Source organism: Pelodiscus sinensis, chromosome 1 (genome assembly GCF_049634645.1).
Source record: "Pelodiscus sinensis isolate JC-2024 chromosome 1, ASM4963464v1, whole genome shotgun sequence".
In the NCBI taxonomy this organism is placed as follows: Eukaryota; Metazoa; Chordata; order Testudines; family Trionychidae; genus Pelodiscus; species Pelodiscus sinensis.
In genome coordinates, this window is record NC_134711.1 from 123219153 (window position 1) to 123234942 (window position 15790).

Consider the following 15790-nt stretch of genomic DNA (forward strand, 5'->3'; position numbering starts at 1 on the left):
GGATGGAGCAAGGGGGGGGGGGGGGGGAGGGAGAAGGAAAAGGGACCGAAGGCTCCTAGTCCGGCGCATGCGCCGCAGCGGGCGCCAGAACAACAAAGTAAGTGATGGAGAGAGAGGGCAGCGCGAACTCCCGGCCGGGCGGGGGCTGCGTCCCCGGCGCTTCGGTGCGAGGGGGGCCCCCGGCCGGGGGTAGGAGAGGGGCAGCTGCTGCGGGTGCCTCCCTTCTGCGCCGCAGCCCCCTCCTCTGCCCCTCACCGTGGCCACGGGGCTGCTCTTGTCCCGCCTGGAACTGGGAGCCAGCGGCGGAGAAGGTTAGATCGTCCCAAAGCAACACAGGTTGGGGGGGCAGGAAACTTTCTCTGTCACTCACACACACATACAGGCTCTCCTCCTTTCCCTTCCCTGTCCCCTTCAGTCACTCTGATTCCTCTGCTGCTCCACTCGTTTCTCTTCCCTTTGCTCTTCTCTCACTGCTTCCCAGCATTCATTCCTACCCCAGGATGTTTCATTACCTGCCAGCCAATGAAGAGGCAACAAGGTCATTTTTTATCTTCTTCGATTTAAAACAGTCTAGAAACGGGTTTCTGACCTATCTTGTTAATCTGGAGGAAAGGTTTAAAAACTTGCTGTCACCGAGGCGAGGGAGGATTTGAAAATAAGGTGGTCCTCTCCAAACACACACAACCTAACTTTGAAGGTTGAGGCTAAAGTTCCAATATGTTAATAAAAATTGGAGTGTAGGGAAAAGCACAGTAACCATTCCCCAACCAACTTCCTGCGCTGCCTGTGTACCATCACCTTGACAACAGCCAGAAACTTGTCTAGTGCACAACTTTGCACTGGTTTAACTAAAAGTGAAATGTTGCAGTGGTTTGTGTGATTGTGTGTATAGGGACTTAGGACTGGTCTCCACAAGAAAATTAGATCAACCCAGCGATCTCACTCAGGATTGTGAAAATTCCACACACCCTATGTGACATAGTTAAGCCTAGTTAAATCTCCATATAGAGACAGCACTAGGTCAATGGAAGAATTATTCAATCAACCTGGCTTCTACCTCTTATGGAGATAGATTACTTAGGCTGATGGGAAAACTCTTCCTTGCAGCGTAGGTAGTGTCTATATTAAAGCACAACAAGTGCAGCTACATTTTTGTATTATTTCAAGTGTAGACAAACCTTTGACTTGTTAAAAAACAGTGATAAGTTTAAGGTTATGTCTACACTACTGAGTCTCACAACAGAAGTGAAGCTTCCCTTTTGTATCATGTCAAGTGTGGACAAACCTTTGACTTGTTGAATAACAGTGACAAGTTTAAGGCTATGTCTACACTACTGCACTGTTGTAAGGTCTCCTGTGTGGGTGTTCTATGTCAGCAAGAGAGAGAGAGCTCTCCCACTAGCATAATGAAACACCCCCAACAAATGATAGTAGCTACGTTGGTAGGAGACTCTTTCACCAACATAGTGCTGTCCACACTGGTGCTTTTGCCAGTGATACTTACGTGACCTGAGGATTTTTTTCCCACACCTGGACTGACAAAAGTTTTGCTGACAAAAGTGCAAGTATACACAAAGTCTAAATGAATGGAAGAGAGACGATGCCCAAAGCTGCACCAGTTTAATTAAATCAGTGCAACATCACCTCTTGATTTAAAGTAGTGTAACACTGAAAACCTCAAACAAAGCTCAGGTTAATATTATCTCTGACTCTCAAAATTTAAAACATACCTAATTAAGCTGGTCAGCCTGTACATTAATGAGTTCAGTGGTAGTACCCTAATAGATACTGTCATTCTTATAGGGATTTCAAAGTGCAATGTTTTAGTTATGTGTATATGATATGGAGTGGTTTTTGTTATATTATCATGTACATTTAAATGAAAATATATTAATAAATATTAGGGTTCATAACATCTTGTTTAAACAATCTAAATAGGCCTGCTGATTTCTCTTTACCTTTTCTTAATCTCAAATTATAACAGAGTTTATTAGATTTCATGATAAATAATTAGTTGGTGACCTAAAAGGTCAAGATAAATGGTAAAGTTCAACTACTTTACAACATGTGAACTTGGTTTTCTAACTGCTACTCACAACAGTAAAGATTAAGAGACCAATCCTGTGCAAACACTTATGCACATGGAACACTTTATGAATGTGAGACAATGGAACTATATCTAGAAGCACAGTTATATATGTGCACAAGTATTTGCAGGATTGTAGTCCAGCATAAGTAAAGGTATGCTGGTTATACCCAATAAAAGCTCAGACTCTGAAACCACACATGGGTAACTTCAGGCTATATATGCAGGGAATTCTATTGACCTGAATGAGCCTATTCACAGAGTAGAAATCTATCAACTATACAAAGAAACTTGCACAGATCCAAACAAACATAATCTTCCTACCGAATTGAAAACAGATGAACGTCATACTTAATGGACTGAGGGTGAAAAACCCACTACAATCTACATACCCTATAAACTATAGCCAGAGATTATGCCACATTCTCTCAAAGAAACTCAGGAACTACCTACTAAGCATACTATACAACAAAAAGAAGAAAATCAAGGAGGAGCTCTCAACATTAGAGACTCTCATAAAAAAACAAGCTTACATACACTTCCTCTTTGCCAGACTTGATTAAAACCCAACAACCCACCTCCAAGGATCACTTCACCTCCCTTCAGAAGAAAAAGGGCAATAAACTATCCAAACTCCTACATGCCTCAGGATCTCTCACTCCTGATACTTTCAACTCACCTGACAACATTGTCAACTTATCCTACCACACTGTTAGCCTGGCAGAGAAATCTGTCCTATCCCAAGGATTCTCCCTCTGCCCCACCACCCTCACGAATATGATTCAGTTCTGTGGAGATCTGGAAGCCTATTTTCTCCACCTCTACCTAAAGAAATATTTCCAACACACCAATGTACACAACACACTGACCTTGCAGCTCTCCCCGCGCCCCCGGCCAATCTCACAAGAAGAAGGCATCTATGTGGACCCCTCCTGACGGTCGTAACCAGAGTCTTGACTTCTACATCAATTGCTTCTGCAAACATTCATGAGCTGACATCGTCAGCAAACAACAACATATAACATATAACTGCAGTCATGCAGAATGCAATGCTATACACAGCCTCAAAAACAATTCTAACATAATCAAAGAGGCTGACAAAGTGGGCACTGTAGTCATCATGAACAGAACAAATTATGAACAGAAGGCTACCAGACAACTCGCCAACACCAGATTCTACAAGCTTCTCCCCTCTGATCCTACTAAAGAAGAAGAATAAAAAACCCTAAACCAACTACTCATGAAGCTCCCTGATACTGCTCAGGACCAAATTTACACAAACACCCTCCCTAATCCCTGACCAGGAGTTTTCTATCTGCTACCCAACATGCACAAACCTGGAAATCCTGGACAACCCATCATCTCAAGCATTACCACACTGACAACAGGATTATCTGGCTATATTGACTCTCTTCTCAGACCCTGTGCTGCCAGAACTCTTAGCTATCTTTGAGACACCACCAACTTCCTGAGGAAACTATAGAACATCAGTAATCTTCCTGAAAACACCATTCAGGCAACCATGGACGTAGAAGCTCTTTATACCAACATTCCACACGAAGACGGATTACAGGCTATCAGGAACACCATCCCTGATGACACCGCTGCACACCTGGTTACAGAGCTCTGTGACTTTGTCCTCACCTACAAATAATTACAATTTGAAGACAATTTGTATCTTCAAGTCAGTGGAACAGCTATGGGCACCTGCATGGCCCCACAATATGCCAATGTCTTTATGGCTGACTTTGAACAACATTTCCTCAGCTCTCACTCTCTAGCACCCTTACTCTACTTATGCTTCATTGATGACATCTTCATCATATGGATCCACAGGAAAGAGACCCCTGAAGAATTTCACAGGGATTGCAACAACTTCCACCCCCCTATTCATCTCCATTTGGATCAGTCCACATGAGAGATCCACTTCCTTGACACTACAATACAAATATATGACGGACACATTTCCACAACCTTATACTGGAAACCTACTAACGGTTACACTTACCTTCATGTCTCTAGTTTCCACCCAAGACATTTATGAGTCTGTTGTTTACAGCCAAGCCCTAAGATACAACAGGACTTGCTCCAATCCCACAGACAGAGAAAAACACCTATAGGATCTATATAGAGCATTCTTAAAACTGAAATACCCACCTGGAGAAGTGAAAAAAACCAGATCAACAGAGCCAGAAGAATACCCAGACATGAACTACTTCAAGACAGGCCAAGAAAAGAAAACAACAGAACACCACTTTTCATTTCCTACAGCCCACAACTTAAAGCCCTTCAACGGATTATCAACAATCTATAGCCTATTCTTGAAAATGATCCCTCACTCTCACAGGCCTTGAGGGACAGGCCAATCCTCACCTACAGACAAACCCTAACCTCAAACACATTCTTTCTAGTAACCACGCAGCACACTTCCATCATAATCATCCAGGAACCCACCCCCGCAATTAGCTCCAGTGCCAACTCTGTCCACACATCTACATAAATGATTTAATCACTGGACCCAACCACATCAGCCACCACGTCAGAGGCTAATTTAACTACACACCCACTAATGTGATCTATGCCATCAAATGCCAGAAATACCCCTCTGCCATGAATATTGGCTAAAGTGGACAGTCACTACAGGAAAGAATTATTGGACACAAATCAGATATCCGAAAAGGCAACACACAGAAACCTATTGGAGAACATTTTAACCTGCCTAGGCACTCATTAATGGATCTCAAAGTCACGGTGTTGTTTCAGGCCAATACCACAAGCTAAATACACAGGGAGGACTTGGAATTTAACTTAATTTACAAGTTTGGGACCCATCGCAAAGGTCTGAATAAAGACATTACCTGGTTAGCACATTACCTTCTACATCCTCATGATTTAAAAAACCGAACAATGGGTACTTAAGAACAATTTGCACCTTCTCTATCAGCCTTCATGTAGCATGAACACTCTATAACTTTTTTCCCCTTTTTCCCTCTCTCCCCATTCCCTATTTATTTTGGAATTGGACCTTCAATAACTCCATTCATCTGAAGAAGTGGGTTGTGCGTAGGAAAGCTCATGATACCATCTACATGTTTTGTTATTGTTTAAGGTGCTGCTAGACTATTCATTGTTTTTTAAGTTTTTACAGTTACAGACTAACTCGGCTACCCCTCTGAAGCACAGATTTAAAGTTACTCTTATGAATAAACATTTACAAGATAGGGGCTTAAAGTGTTTGTAACGCCAATGAAATCAATTAATATACTAGTGTAAAACCAATGTGAGATTACTATCAGGTTCTAAACTTATTTTACATTTATATAGTGCCTAGCACAATGGAGGTACGTCTCAACTACATGGCTCCGTCGACGGAGCCATGTAGATTTGTTTCTTCGGCAAAGGGAAATGAAGCCGCGATTTAAATAATCACAGCTTCATTTAAATTTAAATGGCTGCCCCGCTCTGCCGATCAGCTGTTTGTCGGCAGATCGGGGCAGTCTGGACACTTCCCTGCCGACATGAAAGCCCTTTATCGACTTCCCCGGTAAACCTCATCCTACGAGCCATAACGGGAAGGTCGATAAAGGGCTTTCAGGTCAGCGCGGGAGCGTCCAGACTAGCGCGCTGAGATGACAAACAGCTAACCAGCTGTTTGTCGGCTCAGCGTAGCAGCCATTTAAATTTAAATGAGGCCGTGATTATTTAAATCGCGGCTTCATTTCCCTTTGCCGATCAGCCTAATCTACATGGCTCCATCGATGGAGACACATAGTTTAGACACACCCTAGGTTCCTGGGTCCATGACTATGTGCAATGGTAACACAAATAAATGAAATAATAATATAACAATTGAGTGAGATATATTTATTAAAACATGATTTATATATTTATTACTCACTACTATATTTCTAGTCTGCCTACTGTTTCCAATCAGAGTTTTGTACTGTTATAAAAGGCATGCTTACACCTACAACAACAAGGCATCTTTTTTATTATTCTAAAATAACAATTCTTTCATCAGAATAAAATTGCTAGTTGCAATTTGTCTAACTTTTGTTATTTCAGAATGTTTTGAGACTATTGGAAGGTCGCCCAAAACAATGCAAATGTAAAGCTTTTTAAAATGATCTACAAGGAGTTACGTGATTATTGTATCCTTACCACACTGTTGAAATGGTTATAGGAAAAAAGTGTAGAGGTTTGCTTCAACATCTTTGCCATTCAAGAATTGCCTTATATGTTCATAGTGCAAAGATGGGTGACAGATTACAATATCCAAAAAATATCAATATAAAACACTAAACATAACGAAGTTCTTTGCTGTTCATCTATTTACACTGTTCTCTATGTTTTATGAGCAAATTGTATAAAATATATTAATCTGTCAAACATATTTCAGCAATAATTTTCTACCGCTATCTATAAAACCTTTAACGGCTTTATGGAATATATTCTAACATGATGAAATCTTAGTAGCAAAATTATGGCTGCATAATGGGCTGTGATTAGAAGGAAAAGAGTTGCAGTGAGGACTATTCCATCTGTGTTCTTGTATAGAAGGTAGCCATAATTTGGGCTAAGCTGGAGTGCAAGGGAGAAGGTGCACTAGCCAACACTGCTGGAAGTGTTCCACAAAGGTATGTCTAGCCATGGTGGAGAATGGTAGTGGATCTACCACTCCTGAGCACCAGTTAATGGATATATTGTACCACTGACAGAAGCACAAGCTGTCACACCAGATGTGGGCATATCCCATAGGTAAGCATGCTCTCCGTCACTCTTAGAGGTAATAGCACTGTTACCAGAAATAGTGTTCCCAGAGGTGCCTCATACAAGCCTTTCCCTTTCTCCCAGTGACATTCAGATTCAGAGAGCCTTGGGCTACGTCTAGACTGGCAAGATTTTCCGCAAATGCTTTTAACGGAAGCACTTTTTGCGGAAAAGCATTCGTGCCAATCTAGACGCACTTTTCCGCAAAAAAGCCCCGATCGCCATTTTCGCGATCAGGGCTTTTTTGCGGAAAACAAATCTCAGCTGTCTACATTGGCCCTACAAGGACTTTTGCCCGAATGGGAGCAGCATAGCATTTCCACAAGAAGCACTGATTTCAGACAGTAGGAAGTCAGTGTTCTTGCAGAAATTCAAGCGGCCAGTGTAGACAGCTGGCAAGTTTTTCTGCAAAAGCAGGTGCTTTTGCGGAAAAACTTGCCAATCAAGACACAGCCTTGATGTGTACTTTGCATACAGTATGCATTTTAAGTTCACAATAATAATAATAATAATAATAATAATGTTCAATCAGAGACACGCCATATATATATGCCCAATCGGTTGTGCCTTTTCCAACAGACAGCCTGAAGGGTGATTCCATCTGATCCCCATGAAAAACACCATTTTATAAAACAAAGTGGCATAGCATACATGCAAGATTATGGATAGAGAACACCATTTTGGATCATCTAGACCACACAGGTGAGTTGGTGCAAGTCTTACTAAAAGTGTCATGGCCCACCATTATATGCAGTAAATATAATGTCTGTCATTGAAAGTTGTGTGTGCATATGTGCAACATTAAGTATATAGTGTCTCCATGTCTCCAGCTATATTTCTCTTATCTTCAAGTGTAATGAACGTTTGACACTGTAAGCAAAAATGGCCCCTGGAAGATTCTAGAAAAGTTTGACTATCCCACATAATTCACTAACACCATGTGTCAATTCCATGAAGACATGGCTGGTCAAGTAATCTCAGATGGTGGCCTCTCAAAACAAAGCTACATACTGGTTCCAGTCCTCTTTGGTTTCTTATTCACAGCCATTTATAACTATCAACTTTCAAAAGAGTTCATTATTTACCTTTCCAAGCCAATGGGAGCTTCAGAAATTGGTACAGGCTGCAGGGACATGCTGCCCACTGCTTCCCACATCTTCCATTGGCCTGGAACTATGAAACCTGGGCCCCTGGGAGCTGTGGTGGGCTATACCTATGAACCATCAGCAAAATGTCTCCTGTCCTGCCAGTGGATTACCCTAACTCAATGATTAGCCTGACTCGGTTATCAGACTCGGTGATGATGAACATGCTGAAAAAAGTTTTTTATGAGAGCTGGAACTCTGAAAGCACAGGGAGGGTAGTCAACGTAAATACTTCATTGACATCTTTAAAAGCAGAATTGCAACTTATGGGGCATACATATTGATAACTTCAAAGATGCAGCCAATGACATACCAGAATTGAGAGCAACTATCAATAAACGTTGAAAAAGCTTTGAGAAAGATGCAAAAAACTGATCAAAGAAAGGACTAAACATCATGCCAAATCTTCAGTGGGAGTGTACACATTCCTATGTGACATCTGTTATAGACCTTGTTCCTTGTAGATCATACTCTACAGCCACAAGAGAATGCACAAGATGTCATGACAACATCAGATATGGCAGACAACCATGTAGTATAACTAGTAATGAATGCCTGGAGTCTTCTATTGTGGGAGTTGAAGTTTTAACCCTGAATCTCTGCATGATATTATAATGTTTATCCTGACCAGAAATTATTACTGATTTAGTGAGTGATTTTCAAAAGGTACAAAGAGGAGCTAAGTATCCCACTGCCATTGTTAGTGCCTAATTCCTAAGTGTGCCTTTGAAAAGGCCCCCATCCGTCACTGTGCAATATAGTTCCTTCTAGTACCTACATATCAAACATGTATAGACATGACTCACAGACTGGGGATCCTTGTGAAGGCATCTACTGGTTCAGTGGTTCTCAAACTGTGGCCCAATCAGCACACAACAGTAGCACATGAGACATCTTCAGGTCCACACACACGGTATTGGATGCGGCCCACATAATGCATTATTTACACAGACCACAATGATAAATAGATGGAGAACTGCTGACTGGCTTAACTGCTGACTGGCTTAACGCCTGCAGAAGCCCCTCTTTACACATTGGCTGTGTCTAGACTGGCCAGTTTTTCCAGAAAAACTTGCCAGCTGTCTACACTGGCCGCTTGAATTTCCACAAAAGCACTGACTTCCTACTGTAAGAGATCAGTTCTTCTTGCGGAAATACTATGCTGCTCCCATTCGGGCAAAAGTCCCTTTTGCGCAAAGCTTTTGTGCAAAAGTGCCAGTGTAGGCAGCTGAGATTTGTTTTCCGCAAAAAAGCCCCGATCGCGAAAATGGCGATCGGGGCTTTTTTGCGGAAAAGCGCGTCTAGTTTGGCACGGACACTTTTCCGCAAAAAGTGCTTTTGCAGAAAAGCGTCCGTGCCAGTCTAGATTCTCTGTTCCGCAAATGCTTTTAACGGAAAACTTTTCTGTTAAAAGCATTTCCAGAAAATCATGCCAATCTAAACGCAGCCATTGACTTTGGATTCCAGAAATTATTGATACAATCACCTTAAAAAGGGGAGCCACTCCTCAACACCTGCTAACCTAGAAAAAGAGCCTGAAGCCAATGGCAAGACAACATGGAGATTCATGCTTGATAAGCCAAAAATCCCCTAGGTGAGCAATAACACTTTGTGCATGACACAATGAAAAAAAGGTGTATGAAAACCAGCATGTTCTAGCAAGAAGGATGGTGGACCACTAGCCACAGTATGGGATTTGAGGTCAGCTGATCCAGTCAAGAATCTTCAGCATTTGACCCCCATTTTTCTATTTATCTCCAGGCTACACACTTTTCCTCCTTTCCTTTCTGTGAAGTCATCTTCCCCATGGGCTTTATAAAAAGAATTTACTTATTGGAAAATAAGAAATACAACTAAATCATGCCTTCATGGAAAAACCTGCAGGAAAGTTAGATAAGCAGGAAACTCCATGGCTACGTCTACACTGGCCCCAAATTCCAGAAAAGGGATGCAAAGCAGGTAAGTCAGAATAGGGAAATCCACGGGGGATTTAAATATCCCCTGCGGATTTAAATAAACATGTCCGCCGCTTTTTTTACGGCTTGGGGAAAAGCCGGAAAAAAGCGTCTAGACTGGCACGATCCTCCGGAATAAAACCCTTTTCCGGAGGATCTCTTATTCCTACCTGACCCAAGGCAATTCAAAAATGGGGGGAATAAGGAAGAGGCAGAGCCATCCGGGGAGACATTTAGCGACTGTTTTGAAATGTAATGGAGACCTGTATTTGGGTCCTGACCCCTAGGTTGGGAAACCCTGCCCTAGACACATCCTTGCCTGTTCCTCATCAACTGCCTCTTAACTGCCATAGAACCTCCCATTCTAGGCAATCTACCTTCCTAGAGAGCAGGCAAAGAAGTGCAACACCAAATTAAAATGATTAGATTCCCTATCCCACCCTGTGCGGAGCTTATGACTACTTAGAGAAGTCATCACATCAGCTTCCTGTTATCTTTCTCCTACTGGCAATTTCTCCTCCTCTTCTCTTTTCTCCTGGCCAAATTCAGATCTTATTCACAGTTGCCTGAATCCAACAGCCATTCCCGTGTGCCCAAAACCATTCCTACTCACTGAGCCCACACATAGTCAAGAACATTTTCATTTGGATTCATTTACTTTCTTGTCTGAATTTTTGAAGCAGTAAAAAAGACGTACACATCCTGACTCTGAGGCAAAATTTGCAACATCATTCAAGACAAAAATAAAACCTCTTCAAACTTGAATAGATAACAAGGAGCTGCTACACAAGGAGAATAAATCAAAAAGTAAAGAAGCTAAACTGTCTGGATAATAACTAAGGACATTAAATGGTATAGTCATCATCCAAAAGCTGTTTCACAGAAAATTTGGAGTAAAATCCTATAGACTATTATGAGTCCAAAACATCATGTATTGAAAATAATCGTAAGATTGGAAGGGACCTCAAAAGGTCATCTATTCAAGTTTACTAATTCATGGCAGGACTAAGTGTTATCTAGACCATCCCCTAACCTGCTCTTATAATACTTACTTTCATTTGCCCTCAAATATAATTCCACAAAATTGGCTGTCACAGTTGAAAAAGAGGCCCAAAGCTTGAGACCCTCACTCTTCACTCCATTGTCTCCATTAGACACCTGCCCGAATAGTGAGCTCAAAATTTGGTCCATAAGATTTTCTATCAAGCATTCTCAGCATATTCTCTACAACCCAGATATTATACAGAGAGCTCCCAAAACAGAAACGGCCAGATCCCTGGTTTCATAGTGTCAACGTTCATAACTTCAGTGAAATTTGAGGTAAGTCAGGCCCAAATATGTAGTTGCCTAATTCCCATTGATTATAGTGGGAATTAACTACAGGCAGTCCCCGACTTACGCAGATCCGACTTATGTCAGATCCGCAGTTACGAACGCAGCTTTTCTCGCCCCGGAGGACACGGACTGCGGGACCTCGCGGTCCAGCCGCCCGCGTACTCCGGGGCGAGAAAAGCTACTCCGCGTCTCCCTGGTTTGCAGACCAGGAAGACGCGGAGCAAAGCCGCAGAGGGGCTCGGGCAGCCAGGCAGCCCAGGCGCGCCTGGGCTGTCCCGCCGCCGGCTTTGCAAAGCCGCAGAGGGGCTGGGGCTCCGAGGCAGCCCAGGCGCGCCTGGGCTGTCCCGCTGCCGGCTTCCCCCACGGCTTTGCAAAGCCGCAGAGGGGCTGGGGCTCCTCCTAGTATCTGCTCTTTGCAAAGCCGCAGGTGTGCTCCAAGCAGACCAGGGAGATGGGGAGCAAAGCCTCAGAGCACGCCAGCAGTGGGACAGCGCGGCGCGCCTGGACTGTCCCGCTGCCCGCGTGCTCTGCGGCTTTGCTCCGTGTCTCCCAGGTCAGCAGACCAGGGAGACGGAGCAAAGCCGTGGAGGACTTGGGCGTCCCCACCCCCGTCTCCCTGGTCTGCTGGGGGGTGGTGCAGCTAGTGCCCCCCCCCCCAGCAGACCAGGCTTTTCTTGCCTACCCCTGGGGTAGAGCAGCTGGGGGCTGCCGGGTTGGTCCCGCAGCGCTGCTCCGGACCAACCCGGCAGCACCCCAGCTGCTCTGCCCCAGGAGTCCTGATTCAGCCGCTGCTGGTCAGTTTCAGCAGCGGCTGAATCAGGACGCCTGAGGCAGAGCAGCTGGGGTGCTTCTGGGTTGCTCCAGTAGCGCCGAGGAGCCGCGCTACTGGAGCAACCCAGCAGCACCCCAGCTGCTCTGCCCCAGGCGTCCCCAAGTCAGCCGCTGCTGAAACTGACCAGCGGCTGACTACAGGAAGCCCGAGGCAGAGTTGCTCTGCCCCAGGCTTCCTGGAATCAGCCTGCTGATCAGTTTCAGCAGCAGCTGACTTGGGGACGCCTGGGTTTCTTAAGTTGAATCTGTATGTAAGTCAGAACTGGCGTCCAGATTCAGCCGCGGTTGAAACTGATCAGTTTCAGCAGCGGCTGAATCTGGATGCCAGTTCCGACTTACATACAGATTCAACTTAAGAACAAACCTACAGTCCCTATCTTGTACGTAACCCGGGGACTGCCTGTACATAAATTCCTTTGGCGGATCTGGGCCCTCTGTGCTTTGCACCATGTGCTCTTCACTTGTAGCCTCAAGCCCTTTGTTCACAATTAAATTGTTTCCCTTCCATTGTCAAATCAAAGCATTCCTCCCTGTAATAGTCTTCTAGGGGACGAGTAGCCTAACAGTTAGTATCTGCTCATTTCAGGGCCAATGGTAACAGAGCCTGGGACCACCCACTTAACCAGTTCCAACCCAGGGTCCTAGGAAGATCAGCAGTATTTGGCCTCTGTGACAGAGGACTTCTAAGCTGCCTTCCCTGGGTTACCCCCTCCAAAGATTTTGGTCTCAGATAAGAAAAGAAAGGAAACCAAAACCTGCCATCCCCAGCTGGGCTCTGCGTACAATCCTTCCCTCCCCGCAAGAGCCTAGCAGATGGTCTGCACTCTTCCTCCTTCTAAGCTGGGTTTTTCCCTTTTTAACCCTGTCTCCATTTGAAGCATGCTCTCCAGGACCACAGAGGAGGAGCTAGCTGGGCCCAATATAATCCCTTCTATCCCAGAGTAACATTTGTATATCCCTACCCCATCACGCTCCATAAAAATGGGAAGATTGGTCCTATTATGCTACACCAATCTTCCCTGTTCCCCCACTGTTCTAGTAAGCTTTACTGTTCTGCTTCATCTTGCATCTCTGTATCAGAGGCAGCAAGGGGGGGGAGAGAAGCTGGTGGAAGACAGCTTAAAAGGTGGTTCCCCCCAGCACTGGCTCCATGATGCTGCCTATCCCCCACCCACACCCACACACCTTGGTGCCTCAGGCTATGTCTAGACTGCAGGCTTCTTTCGAAAGAGCCTCTTTCGAAAGATCGCGTCTAGACTGCAGGTGGATCTTTCGAAAGAGAAATCCGCTTTTTCGAAAAAGAGCACCCTGCGAGTCTGGATGCTCTCTTTCGAAGACGGCCTCTTTACATTGAAGAACGCCTTCTTTCGAAAGAGGAACTTTCGAAAGAAGGCGTTCTTCCTCGTGAAATGAGGTTTACCGCCATCGAAAGAAAAGCCGCGTTCTTTCGAAATAATTTCGAAAGAACGCGGCTTGAGTCTGGATGCAGGGGAAGTTTTTTCGGGAAAAGGCTACTTTCCCCGAAAAAACCCCTGAGTCTGGACACGGCCTCAGACACAGAGGCAGTAAGGGGGGTGGGGGGGGAATGCATGTAGTCAACAAGATTAACTGATAAATCTAGGCTTATCGGTTAATTATATAGTCAACTACATGTTGACATCCCTAATCCTGCCACCCATACCCAGGCAAAATATCCTGGTAGAGGCAGCAGCGTGGGGTGGGGACAGGGGAGGCTGCTGCAAAGTAGCCTCTGTCCGCAGCAGGCCCAAGCTCCCCATGGACAGAGGCTGCTCTGTTTGTGGCTAGCCTGGACCCGCCATAGGCAGAGGATGCTCCCTGTAGACAAAGGCTACTCCACATCCTGCAGACTGCCACGCTGCACTGCTGCCTCTGATACAGCCCTGCCCTTGGGAACTATCAAATAATCATGTAACCACTAAGATTTCATGCTGTTATACAACTATTTGATTACCCAATATCTAATATCCCTAGGCAGAATCTGGCCTTCTGAGTGGAAGTTAAGCGTCAAGATGAGCCTAACTGCCACTCTTGAGTATGTAGGAAAAAGTCAGTGGAAGTTAGCCATCTAAGTTACTTTTAAAATGGAACTAAAACTCAAGGGCTTGTCTACACTACAGACTAGATTGAAGCTGCAACAGTTGATCTTCTGGGCCTTGAATTAGCGGGTCTAGTGAAGACCTGTTCATTCGAACAGAAAGGATGCACCCATCAGTGCCAGTAGTCCTGCTCCCATGAGGAGGAAGGGAAGTCGAAGGGAGAATGTGATTCATTCAACCTCCCACTGTGTTGTCAGCACCAAAATGCTATTTAAGAACTTTTAATTCCAGCTATATAATTAATGTAGCTGGAGTTGCGTATCTTAATTCAAATTTATCCCTTAGTGTAAACCTAGCTTTAGATATTTTTGAAAATTCTACTCAAGTCCCACAGACTTTCAATCCATTTTGAAAATGGGACTTAGACTCTTTGGAAAATTTTACTTTATGTATTCACTGTGTCTAACCCTTAATTTTTAAACTTTTCATCAGAGAAGAAAGAGTGACATGATAGGCATTTTCCTTTAAGATACATAAAGAAAATATTCTTCCTCCTCAAGTTGCTTCCTTCCAGGGAAGCACATTTTAATAATCTTTCTGGTTAAGAAGAATTTGAAGACACATTTCCAAAAAACAGTGCAGAATTTGTTTAATGCAACAAACCCATTCATATGAGCAAACGACACATTCTGTGGAAATTAAAGCTTTGGTATGTGTAGAGCCCTGTGCAGATTTGAAATTTAGTATCTACATCTGTATCTGCAATGGACATCCACCACAATATCTGTGGAGGTAGATACCCACAGATATAAAGTGGATATTCACACATTTGAAGAGTCCTAAGTACAAAATGTGTATCTGCATCCACATCCACAAAAATGAGCCATGGATATCCACATCTGTAGAGGTGGCTACCTGCAGATATAAAGTGGCTATCTGTGGATTTGCAAGGTTCTATGTATGTGCATTAAAGCACTTTACTCAGCAATTCACCCCAGGTCTGTTTAATCTAATTAGTTTTGAAGGACTTGTATCTTTGAAGAATAAATTATTCTTGAACTTCTCTAATGTATTAAGTGCAAATGAGTCTATGTGCTAGGTCTGTCTCAATTTCTATTATTCTTTGAACTCCTGTATGTTCCTATCAAGAGTGAATGAAAAGAGAATACAATCACTAAAAATTATATTATCTTGCTGTTAAGATTTTTCTGCAGAATTCCTCCTCAATTCCAAAGTGGAGTTTTGCACACTAGACAATGGAAGACTATAGTAAAGCACACAACAAGGAGTCTGGTTCAACAGTTATGTCTTTTATTGCCAGAAGAACACCTTCAAGACCTAGCTATTGGACCAACTCATGGCAGTTATGGCTTTTCTTTAATGACTATTCCACTTGAGACTGGTTATACAAAGTTAGCCTCTTGTGAAATGTCATCACTGTAGAGAATACTAGTGTAACCCTTCTGTCGGGTAGGCCTGGTAGTAACCAGGGCTGGGTTCAATATCTTGGGGTCCATCTCACACAGAACCGGCTCAAGCCCCCACCCAGTAATCTGGGAAATTCACACACCCCTGGGTGCCTCTGAGAGGCAATGCTTCCCCACTCGCAAG

At 43.9% G+C, this 15790-nt stretch overlaps 1 long non-coding RNA gene across 1 annotated transcript; it reads left to right on the forward strand.

Annotated features, from left to right (window-relative positions):
- Positions 1–35: 35 nt before the first annotated feature.
- LOC142818642 (uncharacterized) lies at positions 36–15515 on the forward strand. Its single transcript, XR_012896212.1, has 3 exons — positions 36–97; positions 7436–7558; positions 15382–15515. It is a non-coding gene; the product is annotated as an uncharacterized LOC142818642 (long non-coding RNA).
- Positions 15516–15790: the final 275 nt, after the last annotated feature.